Below are 15,791 nucleotides of genomic sequence, written 5' to 3' on the forward strand. Positions count from 1 at the left end.
TGACAATTGTAGCATGTTCTTGGCCTGGTATATAAAGCCTGTTTTACTGCAGCTGCCACAATTTGCCCTGGTTCATTAATGTCTCTGGCATCTAAAGCCTGTTTTACTGCAGCTGCCATGACATGCTCTTGTTCTTTAATGTCTCTACATAATTTAATATATGTGTTTAAATCTTCCTGTTTCCATGGTCTAATGATATCTCTGCACCAATAATTCGCTTGGTCATAAGCCAGTTGTTTTATTAATGGCATTGCTTGTTCTGTATTCCCAAAAACTCTGGTAGCTGTTTGAATAAGCCTATCTACAAATTCAGCGTAAGGTTCATTAGCTCCTTGTATTATCTTAGATAATTGACCTTGTAAACCTCCATGTCCTTGTAAAGTCTTCCATGCCTTAACTGCATCTACAGCAATTTGTAAATATACACCAGGATCATATGCAATTTGTTGCTTCCGATCCTCATAAGGTCCCTTTCCTAACAACATATCTAGATTTAACCAGCTGCTGCATTTCGCCTAGCCATCTCCTTGCAAAATTCCTCATTGGCAACCTTCCATAACAGGTATTGTCCTCCATTTAGCACAGCTTTACAAATATTAGCCCAATCTGCTGGTGTCATGTTTAAGTTGGTAATGGATTCGACCAAGCTTACAGTGAAGGGTGCTTGAGGACCATAGGTTGTTACAGCCTCTTTTAGCTCCTTCACTGTTTTGAAATTTAAACCCTGGTAAATTCACTGCCCTCCTAACTCAAATACAGGGCATACTTGAGATCCTGTCTCAGGATCCCAACTATCAACTGCGGGGGTTGGGAGTCTCCTAGCATATGGAGGTGGTGCTGTTGATTGGACACTTATGTCCTCTAGTGATAGAATGCTGTTAGTAGCAGTCTCCTGTAGAGGTGGTGCTGATGGTTGGACACTTACGCTCTCTGATAGAAAGGTGTTATTAGCAGTCTCCTGTTGTAACTTTTCCCCTGATGGCTTTTTCTGCTCTAAACTTCCTTCCTCTGTCTCACTAGCTTGAAAGACCTTCTCTTTTACTTGAATCTTTTCCTCTTTCTGACTAATTTGAGAGACCTTCTCTTTTACTTGAATCAATATGTCTTCTCCTTCCTCTACCTTTGTCTGAATTGAAGGCTTTGGACTAAGCAAACCAGATACCAACGCCCACAATGTCAATGTGCCAACTGGCAGAGTCCCTGGGTTGTTCTTTTCTATTCTTTTTAAATCTTCACCATGATGGTTCCATTGTGATATATCTAACAACTCTTCCTTAAACAGCCATGGGCTACATTGTTGTATTGTATCAACGTATACCCTGACTGCTCTTGATTTTACTGGGATGCCTCCTTCCTCTAATAATTTACTTAACAGTCTTTCGGTTTGTTTTTTACTAATTGCTGATCCCGTATTTCTACTATAATACAACCCAACAAGATGACGCCAAACAAAACCGAGACAGAATGCAATAAAAATGGAACAACACAAAATCATTATATCAGCCTTTCTATCCTCCTGAAATGTGCATCCGTCCTTTCTCCCTATCTGTTCCTCAGACGCAAATAGTTTTTCCTCAGATGTGAGCGGTTTTTCTTCTGTCTCACTCATCTCCAGGGACAGGCAACTTAAAACAAAAATGAAGCAAAACAAAAGAGGAAACTTAGAATGGCTACCCATCCTCTCGCCCTGCCCTCAGGGGCGAGCAGTTTACTTACCCTCAGTCGCTCCCCGTGCGAGCCACCAAATGCCGCAGTCTGGCTGGGCACAATTCAGGAGCCACTTGTCAAAAGAAACTAACTTTATTTTTAGAACTACAAATGCCAAACAAAACAGCTCCTCAGGAAAAAACCCTCAGAGCCCAACTGCCACCACCAGCTTCCCACAAGCCTCTCACCCACACACAACCCTCACCACTCCCACAATCCTCCTGTTCTTGAGGCCGATTGGCTGGGTTGCATGGGCGGAGCCAAAGAAGTCCCCCAATCAGCAGCTCTGTGGAGGAGCCAATCAGCTAGATATTGCTGGGGCCTCTGTGAGCCAATCATCAGCTGGCAGTCTGAAGGACAGGGAAACAGCCCAATGAACATCACCGCAGAGGAGCCAATCAGCTAGATGTTGCTGGGGCCGCTGTGAGCCAATCATCAGCTGGCAGTCTGAAGGGCAGGGAAACAGCCCAATGAACATCACCGCAGAGGAGCCAATCAGCTAGATGTTGCTGGGGCTGCTGTGAGCCAATCATCAGCCGGCAGCTGGAAGTTTGCTGGCAGCTGGAAGTTTGCTGGGGCCCCTTTGGCTGTGGCTCTCAACAAATTATAAGGTATAAACTTTATGGAGAGTAATTTGGCAATATCAAACATATTATTAAACATTTTGATATTTGCCAAACTAACAGATGACAAATGGTATTTCAGCATAGTTTTATCTTGCAATTCTCTTATTGTTCATGGAGTTAATTGTGTTTTCCTTATGATTAAAACCTATTTATGTTTCCCTCCCAGTAAATGCATATAATTTCATTCATTTTTCTTTTGTGCTGTTGATTTTTCTTATTGATTTGTGAATTCTTTATGTATTAGACAATTGTGGTGTGATTTGCAAATATTTTCTTAGTTTTAGTTTGTTTTTTTTTAATCTTATGCATGGCAGATTTTGCCATGCAGATTGTTAAAAATGTTTATATTGGGGCTGGGGATTTAGTTCAGTGGTAGAGCACTTGTGTGATCAAACACACCTGAGACCCTGACTTTGATTCCCAGTGCTATTAAAAAAAAGGTATACTGATGAGTTTTTCCTTTTTTTATGGTTTTGGAGGTTGCATTATATGCGGGCCATTTAGATGGTAATATTATTAAAAAATTCTTCATATTTTCTTCTGATATTGTTGTCATCAGTTTTACATGCAAAACTGCTATGCACTGGGAATATCTTCTTGTATAGATGTTGTCTGAATAAAACAGACTTTCTTCTTTTGAATTTTCATCCTATTTTCCCAGCATGATTTTTTTAAAATTAATTTTTAAATTTCTTTTAGGTAGTTATATATGACAGTGGAATGTATTTATGCACTTTGATATATCATCCATAGATGGGATATAATTTCTCATTTTTCTGAGTATACATGTTGTAGATTATATTGGTCATGCAGTCACATATATACATAAAGTAATAATGTCTATTTCATTCTTCTATCTTTCCTATCCCCACATCCCTTTCCCTTCCCTCCCTTCACTTCCCTCTACCTAATCTAAGGTAACGCTATTCTTCTCTAGTGATTTAGCATCTGCATGTTAGAGAAAACATTCGGCCTTAGGTTTTTTGGGATTTGCTTATTTCGCTTAGCATGATATTCTCCAACTCCATCCATTTACTGGCAAATGCCATAATTTCATTCTTCTTTAAAGCTGAGTAATATTCCATTGAATATATATACCACAGTTTCTTTATCCATTCATCTATTGAAGGACACTTAGGTTGATTCCATAATTTAGCTATTGAGAATTGAGCTGCTATAAACATTGACATGGCTGCATTACTGTAGTATGCTGATTTTAAGTCTTTGGGGTATAAAAACGAGAAGTGGGATAGCTGGGTCAAATGGTGGTTCTATTTCAAGTTTTCTGAGGAATCTCCATACTGCTTTCCACAATAGTTGCACCAATTTGCTGCCACACCAGCAACGTATGAGTTTACCTTTTTCACCACATCCTCACCCACATTTATTGTTGCCTGTATTCTTGATAATTGTCATTGTGACAGGAGTGAGATGAAATCTTAGTGTAGTTTTGATTTGCATTTATTTAATTGCTAAAGATGTTGAACACTTTTTCATATGTTTGATGATCAGTTTTATTTCTTCTTCTGTGAAGTGTCTATTCAGTGCCTTAGCCCATTTATTGATTGGGTTATTGTTTTTTTTTTGTATGTGTGTGTGTGTGTTAACTTTTTTGAGATTAATGCTTTATTGGAGGTGCATGTGATAAAGATTTTCTCACAATCTGTATGTTCTTTCCTCATGTTATTGATTGTTTCCTTTGCTGAGAAGAAGCTCTTTAATTTGAATCCATCTCATTTATTGATTCTTGATTTTATTTCTTATGCTTTAGGAGTCTTGTTAAGGAAGTCAAATCCTAGGCTGACATGGTGAAGATTTGGAACTACTTCTTCTTCTATTAGGTGCAGATTCTCTGTTTTAGTACCTAAGTCTTTTATCTACTCTGAGTTGAATTTTGTGCAGGGTGAGAGATAGAAGTTTAATTTCATTTTGCTACATATGGATTTCCAGTTTTTCCAGCACCATTTGTTGAATAGGCTATCTTTTCTCCAGTGAATGTTTTGGCACCTTTGTCTAGTATGATATATGTATCTAGTATGTATTTATGTGGGTTTGTCTCTGTGTCCTCTGTTCTGTACCATTGGTCTACAAGTCTATTTTGATGCTAATACCATGCCATTTTTGTCACTATAGCTCTGTAGTATAGTTTAGTATATAGTTGATATATAGCTTAGTATATAATATATAGTCTGGTATTGTGATGCCTCCTGCTTCACTTTTCATGCTAAGGATTGCCTTAACAGCATGATTTTTTAAACAACTCATTTATCACTTCTTAATAATACTCCTCCTTTATAATGCACTAATTTTTTCAAGTGACTCAGGTTTATTTTTGACCTTTGCTCTGTTTTATTTACCTAGCTGTCTATTCATATGCCATATCATAATGCTGTAATTGTTTTGTAGTTTTATAGTATGTTTGAATACACAGATAGTGCTACTTCACTTCTTTTCTTTTCCATAATATTGTGTTTTTTTTGTTTATATTTTTTCATATTAATTTTTAAATATCTGGATAGTATTTTACTATACTAGTTAAATTTGTAGATTGAGGAAAATGTACATCTTCATGATGTGGAGTGTTGCTAAAAACATGAAATGACTTTTCACTTTTGTTTTTTGAGTTTTCTTCACATCTTTCTTGCATATTCATCATTAATTTTTATTTTGTTGTATTCCATCTTTATTTCTATTTTATATGTTTTGTCATTGTAAATGAATCTTTTCTTCTATCATGTCTTCAAATAGATGTTGTTTGCTTAAGTTCTGTATACTAATTTTGTATCCTGCTAACTTAGTGAATTCTTTTGCTGGTTGTGATAGGTTCTTAGTGCTTTGTTCTTTGTTGGATTTTTTTCAAGCTTCTTATATAATAATAGTAATAGTTTTGCCTCTTCTTCCTAATGTTTATATTGTGGGGCAGGTTGCTCAGAAAACATACCAAGTCCCAGTTTTGTCCAAATTGAAGAGTCTTTATTTAGCCACCAGATGGTGACTACTCCCCACAGGACCCATAACTGTCTCTGCAAGGAACAGCCCTAAGCCTGAGCATTTTAGGATATTTAAAGGCAAAAACTACATCTGGGTTGACATAGCTGTAAGCAAGATGGTACAGAAGCTGAATTGGGCAGTTAGCGAGACAATGCAATGGGTACATTGGTATTTCCCACAGGACTTTCCAGGTTGGCATAGCAGCAAGCAAGCAGAAGGGAAGTGGGTCAAAATGATCCTAGTTGGGTACAAGTTAGAGAATGATTACTTATGTCTAGACAATCAAACTCTGACAAGGTACATTGCCCAAGAAAAATGGAAATCAAAGAGAACAATTTTACATTGTATAAGAATTACTATTTTGTGTTGCCAAGTATGTCATGCTAGGTAACTACTAATGGGTACAGAGGTGGGGCTTTCCCACGGGAGAAGCATTTCTTACATAAAACGAAGTCTCAGGGTAAAAGAAGTTTGTTTAGTCATTGCCCATATAGCCTGGCCCACAACAGTGTATAATTCTACTCTTTTTCTATGTCTAATTGCATTGGTCAGTATTTCTAGAATAATTTTAAATAATACTGAATCTAGTAGACATCTGTTCTGCATTCTGACCATTAATGGAAATGTTTCTAATGTTTACTTATTAGTCTTTGGGGTTCAGAAAGACACTTTATCATATGGAGGGAGTATTCATATATTCTCGCTTAACAAGAATAAATGAATGAATGAATCAATGAATGTGGCAAAAGATCTATATTGTATGATTCCACTTATAAAAAGTTCACAAAGAAGTGAAAAACTAATCTATGGTGATAAAAACAAGAAAAGTTGTCATTTTGGTAAGGCAACTATTGATTGGGAAGACACCTGAGGGAATCTTCTAGAAGACTGGAGGTAGTCTATATGGATATGAGTGGTGATCATGAGTACATAATGATGGGATTATGCATATATAAATGTAAAATACCATTGACTTGCACTCTTAAGATTTGTGCTCTTTCCTATATATTTGGCACGTGTAAACAAACAAACAAAAAAAGATTATTGGCATTCTAACATATTTGGCATCTGTGTAATCATGTCATTTTCTCCTTATATTTAGTGTTAATATTATGAATGTGTTTATGAATTTGCCAATATTGAACCTTCCTTGCATTATTGAAAAAAAAAATCTTACCTAGTCTTTCTCATTTCACTTAGGATTTTGCAATGGCATTGTTATGGACTGAATGTTTGTGTCCCCTCAAAACTCCTAGGTTGAACTTCAGCCCCTGATGTCATGGTATTTGAAGATAGGGTCCTTGAGAGGGAATCAAGGTTAATTAGGTCATAAGTTCAGGCCCTTTGATAAGATTAATGCCCTTATAAAAGGAGAGAATAACGGAGATCCTGATGTCTGGGCTATGAGGAAACAGAGGGAAGGTGGCCATCTGTAAGCCAGGAGGCAGCCCTCACCACGCTCCAGATTTGCCTGCATCTTGTGCTTGGTCTTCCCAGACTCCAGAACTTATTTAAGCAGGATGTCTGTTGGCTAGGCACCCAGTCTATGGTGTTCTTGTTATGGCAGCCTGGACTGGCTGCACAGTTACACGCCTGGCCTACTATTTGGATTTCAGATGTAGTGTTGTGCTTATTTCATTCAAAACAATTTGGAAGAATTCCTTCCTTCCAATGCTCTAGAAAAGTTTTGTAGATAGAAAATGTATTTTTTTCTAAATAGGCTTAGAAAAAAAAAGTGTTTGAAAAAATTTTGAGCCTGATAGTTTTATAGAGAGGATGTTTGTCAGATTTTTCTGTTTATCCTTTTGTAATTAGTTGATCTGCGTGATTTTTCTTATTTTTATACAGTCAGCTTAGTAAATTGTATGATCTATGGAATTATTCATTCTCTCCAGATTTTCAGGTGTATTGACACCTGAATTGAGTTGGGGAGCATTCTGATATCCTCTCTAGCTGTGATTCTCCCCTCTATATATCTTATTTTGTAGATTTTTGTTTTATCTCTCTTTTATTAATTAGATTATTTATTTTCTTAAACTCAGCTCTTGGATTTATTCTCACATTTTTCTATTTAAATTAATATATGAATTTCTATTCTTTGCTGTTAAATCTTTTCCTAAAGGTGCTTTATTATTTTATAACTTCTAGAACTGAATGTTTATCTCATTTAATTTATATATCGGTGACTATAGTAGTATGTAATGAAATATTATTTTCTCTTTCTTTCTCTCTCTCTTTTTGAGATGGGGGTCTCACTATCTTGTTCAGGCTCCTTGTGAGTGTAATTTGGAAGGTTTGTATTTTTCTGACAGTTACCTTCATAACTCTAGCTTCATATAATACTTTTAAATCCCTATTTCTATAAGCAGTCTCAGCCTATTCTCACATTTCATCCCCTATCTCTTTAGATAATAGATTGTAATTTCTCTTATATCTTTCTTCAATGCATTTGCTTCCCTGAGATAATTGCCTCATTACTTTCATTTTAAAAAATCATGATGAAATATTTAGTCACAATTTATTCTGCTCTGTGAAAACATTTTTCCCTTGACTCTTCTGCTGCTGCTGCTATTGGTCCCCCTGTTTCTTCCTTTTTTCTTTCTTTCTTTGTCTAGACACGGTGCTGGCTCCTTTTTGAACACTGGCTTTGGAATTAGGGAGTTTTTTTCCGGAACCAGCTGTTTTCAGTTAGACTCTGTGTGAGGAGGGCTGAGCTGTGTTCCAGGCTCCCACAAAGCCTGCAGGGTTTTGTAGACAATTAGCTTAGGCTTCACCTCTCTCTGGCAGGGCAATAGAGGCAGTTGTGTGATTGTCCAAAGGTAAAGCCTCTTTGCTCCCCACTGTCACAAAGATACTCTTTCTTGCAAGTGGCTCACCTGTGTGACATTCTATCTTGACCCTCTCTCTCTTCATGAAATTAGTCTATGGAATCTTCTGCCATAACCCTATATCTCTGTTCCGTTCGAAATCGTAGTTTTACATCTCAAGGAGGATTTTATGTTCTTTCAGAGACATATTTTGAATGTCCTTTCTGAATCCTGCTGCTGGGGATTCCTCCCTGTGCTCCTGATCTGAACCTCATCATTTGGATGGCACTTCCATTTATCTTTCCATTCCAAATTTCAGGTCTCTCCTACTGTGTGAAGATGGGAGTTTGTGCTCCTGCCTTTTATTTGCTTCATTGCTCTGAGGTGATTTACAAGAGGAGAAGGAAGAAATGCAAGCTTCATGCTGCTGAGTCAAAAATGGAAGTTGACTGTTCCAGCTGATATCATGATTATCACAGCCATATTTGCTCTAAGGGGTGGCCCTGTTTGGAGACAGGGGGATGGCTCATAGGAAGTCCTGCAAGATGCCAGGAGGGCCTGAGTCTCAGAGTTCATAGAGATGGAAGACCAGGTGAGGATGAGGATGGTTCTACGTGCAAGTGGGCACTCAGCCCTGATGCCCAGCCACTGGGGTGAGAGCTCAGAAAGCAGATGCAGCTCTGCCTCTGATGGACCTCAAATTCCCACTGTGCATGGCAAGGACTCTATGACTTTCAGCATGTTCAGCGCACAGGGGGCAAAAGTGTTCACATTGATTTACGAATGGGGAAATCAAGGGTTAGAGGGGAGAGGAGTGTTTCACAAACCAGTCTCCTAACTTCATGCCATGCCTACTGTTCTTGAATGTTCTTCATCAAACCTTCCTAGGAGTCTTTTACCTCCAGCACAGTCTCCTAGGAAGAGAGCAGCTGTAGTGCCCTGAAGGTGTTCTGCACTCCTAGACCCTGGGCCTGTGCACAGCTGTTCCCTACATGTGGGCTTCTTTTGCCAGCTCCATCTCCAACCCCAGCCAGGCACCTTCCTTCTTAGCACTGGGCAGAAGCCAACCCTTGACCCTTCCTAATTTCCTCCTTCACCTGTTTAATTAGATAAGCTGAACTTGAGCTTCCTTTGTTTCTCTTACATATCCCTTCATTTTGAAAACCGGTATGCTTGTTCCTCTGCCCTTGCTCCACCCTGGCCTTGGAACTCTCTTTCCCTGCTGAAAAGTTATCTGCTTAGAGAAGCATCCTGGATACCCTAAGTGAGATAGCACCCTCATACCCTCAAACTGATCTACTTTCTTTCATAGCAATTTATTTTCTAGATATATGAGTTTGTTAATTGTCTGCTTTTCCCACTAGAATACAAGCTTCACTAGAGCAAGAATAGTATTTACTTTATGTTCTGAGCAACTAGAAAGGTGATGGTACATTATAGGTACCACATTAGGAAGGAAAGGAGGGAAGAATAAAGGAAGAAAGAAGGAGGGAGGTGTTGAGGGAGATGGAGGGAGGGTCTCTGCACTCACACGCAGCAGCACTTATGTTTTACTTTTCTATTTCTCCCTCCACATCTTTGAAGGTGGCTCATCTGCATACCCTGGACAATGGCTACTTCTGCATAACAGCAGCTCAGTATTCATTGATGGAATTAAACATGGCATCTCTGTCCTGAAATGAATCTCAGAATAAAGAGGTTTTTCTGCTGAAATCTTGGGGAATAGGGTAAGGTCAGCTCCAGCACTCCTGTCACCTGCCTATTCCGACCCCTGGGGCATTCCTAATTTGCAAAATCATCCATTGTGGTGTGAAAATATTTTAAAATCAGCAATAAACTCCACATGATTATGGATCAGAAGTGTCTCCAGGCAGGCTAGCTAAGGTCTATCTTTTCCTCTCTGCCCATCAGTGGGTGGTGGTGGTGGGTTGACTCTTCCCATCAGGCCGTCCCTTGGCTGATTATTCCCCAGCCTCCCAACACACAGCATATAGTGAAGGAGTTGGGAAGAGAAGCACCAGTGGCTGTGACAGCTCCAGAGTTCATTGACAGAATGGAGATTGAATGGATTCACTGGGTCAAGAGTGCCTGTTTTTCCTACTCCTTACAGGAAGTTGATTCCCCTCCTGGTTCCTTCTTTCAGTCCCAAAGAGAAATCACCCTGCTTTGAAGTCATGTTCTGAAAGTGTTTCTATACAGGGATCCATCTGGTGCTGTCTAGCCATGATCCCCTCTAGGAGCCTGCTGGGTTCTAAACCCTGGTTATTCAGGCTCAAATAATTAATTGTGATGTTTATTTCAAATGAATGAATATGAAATTGCTGAACATGCCCAGCGATTTGCCAAGAGATGAAGAGGAGCCTGCAGGGAGCCAGGTCCTATACACTGCACTCTGGCCTGTCCGCCTGCTGGAGTCGGTGATTTGGACAGACCCACAGAGGACATCTGGCCCTGAAGTTTCCAACTGGGAGGTGGTTGGGTCAGCTGATATGTTGCTGGAAGTTAGAGTGTATATTGTATACAGCTGGGAACAAATAATCAAGTAATAAAAACTGTAAATAATTTATTGCATCAAAATATTACAGTGGATCTTATGTTACAGTTTATAACTTAATTGCATGCTGATATCCTTCTTGGGTAAAAGAGAAAGAGCTGGGAGTTGTATAGGTGTGAAGGTCTCAGGTTAGTGCATCTGCCATGGGGACCTCTGTGCCAAGGGTTTTCATACACACGGTTTGTGGAGAGGTACGAGAAATGCGGGAAAGAGTAATGTAGTGAAGGAAGATGGGCACTAAATTGCACTTTAACAGATCTGCTTCATTGTGGGTGACCAGAGCTTAATCCTCTGGAAAACCGTGCAATAGACAGATCTCAGAATTATCTCAGCCATGGGGCAAAGGAGCTAGGGGAGAACTGCAGCTCCAGTTCAAATTTCTTGCTGAGGACGGAACCCCTGCTATCCATCCTTGTCACATCCACCCCACTTCTGCCAGGGTGGCAGCTTCACACCCTCAGGCAAAAGCTTCAGTACACAGCAAGCTTTAACCGCTATTGAGCTGCCTGTGATTTCCACTTGTTGTCTCAGTTTTCCTTCTAGAGAAAGAGAATCTCTCCTATAAGCTGCCCAACAGAAGCAGTGGATGCTGGGCTCATGCCCTCTTGGCTGTCCTCACCATTTTTTTTGTGTGTGTGTGTGACATCAACTCTTGAATTTTTGTGGCAAGGCCATAGAAACCTGTTTGCTTACATATCTTGGACAGAGGAGGCAGAATTAACATCTAGCCTGCGGCAGCCTTTAACTAATGAGTGATGAAGGTAGGGGTATAACCACCTCAGCTCCCTGGCCCATGCCTGGTATAATTCTGACATATGTATATTGTACCATTTTTCAGGAGGACTGTGTTCCACTCACCCATAGGGAAGCAGGCTTATTAATGCACAGTTTATTATCTGCCTTCCTCCTCTCTATTACTCCTCCCCATATTTCTCCATAAACCATTTGCGCTTAAGCTCTTGGCTCAGAGGTTGCTTCTGGGGTAACTCAAACCAATAAACCTAACCACAAGAGTATGAGACCTTGTTGGAGAAAATCACATTAAATCAAACAAATAGGAAGATGTAATATATTTATGAATGTGAAGGTTCATCACTGTAGAGCTACATGTCTTCCCAATTAATCTTCACATTTGGTGCAATTTCAATCAGAATTCTAGTGGGATATTGGAGAAATTTGACAAAATGATTCCAAAAGTCACACAGCAGAATAAAGGACACCAAAGATTAAACAGTTTGAGAAAGAAGATCTGAGAAGGGACCCTGATTTGGCCATATGGGAAGACTAACTCAGGCTGTAGAAATACAGTCGACATGGCTCTTCAGAGAGACCCTGGGGACAGTGAGCTAGCCAGGAGACAGAAAGGTGGCGGCCTTTGTGAGCAGAAGGACACTGGCCATTTTCTATTTCTACAGACATTGGACAAAGGGAATGGGACTGAATTCCACCAAAAGAGGTACAGTTTAAGTAAAAGAAAAGAGCATCAGGTGTGAGGCCAGATGGCTTGGTAATTAGGAGTGCCTGTTCTGAGAATGCTGGGGTTGGCTCAGCGCTCTGTTCTCTGCGATGCTTCCTGGTTTGATAAACATATACCACTTGCTTCTCAGGACAGGTGGTGCAGCTGGCCCCTTGATCCCTCTCAGCCTGATGCTGGATCTTTGTGACTCTCCACTTAGCACTTGCCTGATTTTACTGAGAGCTTTGAGATTTGAGCAGCAGGATTATGGGAGCCTTTCAGGATGTGAGGTGTCATTCAATGCACGAAAAGGGCAGTCAGTGTGGGTGCGAGGAGCAAGTACTTGATGCATGGGCCAGTGCTGAAAGAGCACGTGGCTCCCCGTGACCAGTATCTGGCCATATTCACTTCCTGATGCCCAGACCAGAACATAGAATAACAGCAGACTTCCATATCCAGGGACCCCCCCTTCATGAAAATATTTGCTAGTCTATACTGATTCGGAAACTCCCTCACGTTCAGGCCTAAGCATGTGCCCCACATACTTGCGGAGAGGACATTTGGATGAGATTTGTTTTTCTCCTGGCTTGGGCGGGGGAGATACCATGCCTTCAACCCCTCCACCAAACACCATTACATGCACATTGTCATGGTAAATGTGTCAAGGTGACTAGGCCACGGGAGGTCCAGGAGTTCAGTTAAATATTTTTCTGGGTGTTTCTTTGAGTGTCTTTGGACGAGATTACATGTTCCCTGGAAGAATTCAATTGAAGTAAGATTGTCCTTCATAATGTGGGTAGGCCTCATCTAATCAGTGAAGGCCTGGCTAGAAAAGAAAGACCAATCTTCCCTGAGCAAGAGAGAGAATTCTCCAGCAAGCTGACATCAGACTTCATTGGCAACAGAGGTTCTTTCTGGTTCTTCAGCAAACAGCTTTTGGATTCAAATGGGAATATCAGCCCCTCTGCATTACTAGTCCATCAGCCCACCCTGCACATTTTAGACAGCTTCCATAATCGTAAATCAATTCCTTATACTAAATCTCTTTTTATATACATCCAATTGTTTCTGTTTCTCTGGAGAACCCTAACATGCACGCACAGGTGTATACACACACACACACACACACACACACACACAGTTTGCCCTGAGGGCTGCAATTCAGAATGGGATTTGGAGATATAACTCTTTCCAAGCCTTCTTCCCCAGCCTCACACATAACCACACGGTCCTTGAGGAGTCAACGATCAATAGGAACACAGGAAGTCACTCTACATCCGTACCCAAGAGCAGACAGGAGACCTTGGGGCTGGCCCTAGGAGACCCATCTGGAGGAGCCTCACTTCATACCTGAGTTTCTCCAGCCTTACTAAGACCTTCCAGAATATTTCTGGAGGGCTCTGATGGATATTTCTCCTGCCTGGGGGACAAAATGAACCTAAACATCCTTCTTCTCTCTGTCCTTCTCCTCTCAGCCCTCCCTCCTTTTGTTTCTACCACTCATCCACCTGTTCTTGCAGTCTTGGGAAACAGCTCTGATCTCCATTAGGGAGGGAGCAGTACTAGTTAGGGAAGAAGAAGTCAGGATCAGAAATCAGAAAGAGATCCCCAGAGGTTCACATCTACCACTTCCTACTCCCATGGCTGTGTACATGTCACCAAGAAAAGCTCTTTCCATTAGGTTTGAGGTGAGGAGGGTGAATACGCTGGTCTTCCACATGGGTATGTGGGAGCTTCTGTTCTGTATGCAGCTGGGTATAAAGGAGAGAATGATGGATGTGTCTGGCACCTAGTGGGGACACAATGAACACTTGCTGAATGTCACTGAACGATGCAGTGACAGAGACCTAGGTTTGAGACCCACTGGTGTGACCTTTGTCATTTTACTTAGCTTCCTTAAGTTTCAGCTGCAGTGGAAATCAGTGTCTTAGAAATCAATATAGTGGAGGGCTGGGGGTATAGCTCAGTTGGTAGAGTGCTTCTCTCACAAGCATAAGGCCCTGGGTTCAATCCCCAGCACTAAAAAAACAAAAAAAACAAAAAACAAAACAAAACCAAACATATAGGGGGAAGTCATACCTGTGAAAGATCTTTCTCCCTGCTTTGGATATAGTCCTTCCATGAGAACATACAGGTCTCAGAACTGTATTTTATCAAGAATCTCCTGACATTTCCTGAGTGTCAGGCACTGTCGACTCATAGCAACATTAAATCATCTTGGCATGTCTGTGAAGGACACTTGGTAATCAGTATTTCACAGATGCAGAAAGACTCAGAAAGACTCAGATGGTGATGTGACATCACCAAAGTCATAGAGCAAGAAAGTGACTGAGCTGAGACCCAGTGTTCATCTATTTCTTTCAAAATACACCAGGCTTTGTACTCAACACTGGGCTGAATCTGAGGGATCTGCTTTCTGATTCCTGGTCCTAGCTTTTTTCTTCCCTAATACTTCTCTCTCCTCTATGATGGGGGATCTTTTCACAAGGATCTGAGAGCAGTGGCGAGTTACATGGCCCAGGTGGATGGGTGGTGGAAACAAAAAAATAGTGGGAGGAAGGGCAAAGTGGAGAAAAGGATCAGGAAGAGAGGAGAGCTTGTCAGGGACTGAGTAGTAAATCCAAAGCGTCCTGTGCTGGTGGACCTGGATCTTTCAGAGAATTGCTGAGAGCTGTTCTGCTCTCCCTTACCAGATTGTCTCTAGAAAGCTGCAGCTCCACACTGTGATTCTAAGGTCCTGTGTCCACCTTTGGTACAGCATAGCTGCCCTCTATATTATACCCTCAGCAGCTCTGGGAGGCCAGGTAGAGGAGAAAAACTGAACCCTTTGTCTGTAGTATATGAGTCCCATCTGTGGTTATCCTACCCTCAAACATTTGCCCAGCTGCTGGACACAAAAATCCAGAAGCCCCTTGGGCAGCACTCTAGCACCCATTGTCCCTGAAGAGATGGAGTCCAGGGCAGACAAGGCTGAAGGAGGAAAGTGCAAGGACTCCATAGGAGACAGGGATGCTGGGTGTCTAGCACCCAGGTCCAAGCATGTGACGCCCCTCTGTACCCTTTCTGTGGCTCTCGGTACCTGACAGCCAAGGAACTGGCTACTCACATGATTTACAATGTGCTCCAGATAACCCCTGCCCATTGGCTCAACCCCTGCAATAGGTTAGGAATTCAAGCTTTGGTAAATCTCTCCCAGAAGATTTTATTCCAAAAATCTGATTGTACAACTGTCTTTGACAGTCACCAGATTCTGAGGTACTCCAGGGCACAAACGTAGGCCTTAAAATAGGTGCCTTGTATACAATCAGCATTTAAGAAAGTTTTGCAGAGTGAATGAATGAATGCAGAGTTGTGCCCAGGGGCTGCGTACAGTGAAGGCCAGGGTGGGAGTAGCGTGTACCTTAATGAGGCCACCTCTTCCAATGGATGTCAGTCCTCTGCTTCTCAGCTTGAGCACATGGATACCCCTTCCCTTTCAGAGTCCTTAATTAACATGACACCTTTAGTAATAAACATGCATCTTGTGGGCTCCAATCTTTCTCATTAGGGGCTGAGGCAGATTGTTAATGAATGAACCATGCTGTCTAGCATATGGCCCTGTCCTGCCCTGGGTGGAAGTGCCCCTGCCCTTTTAAGACCTAGTACTCCAT

General features: G+C 41.2%; 1 protein-coding gene across 8 annotated transcripts in view; it reads left to right on the forward strand.

Annotated features, from left to right (window-relative positions):
• The window catches only part of DRD2 (dopamine receptor D2), a 198,352-nt gene that overhangs the window by 83,652 nt on the left and 98,909 nt on the right, over window positions 1–15,791 (forward strand). For 5 of the 8 annotated variants that reach the window (XM_081281183.1, XM_081281190.1, XM_081281189.1 and 2 more), the window contains one exon: window positions 9,716–9,858. The exons of 2 other annotated variants lie outside the window; for them this stretch is intronic. The gene's annotated coding sequence lies outside the window, so the exon portion shown is untranslated. Of the gene's footprint in view, window positions 1–8,707; window positions 8,785–9,715; window positions 9,859–15,791 lie in introns of those variants that run through there. One more of the 8 variants, XM_081281187.1, reaches the window with a different exon arrangement.

This window comes from Spermophilus citellus (genome assembly GCF_964194105.1).
Source record: "Spermophilus citellus genome assembly, chromosome: 2".
NCBI lineage: Eukaryota > Metazoa > Chordata > Mammalia > Rodentia > Sciuridae > Spermophilus > Spermophilus citellus.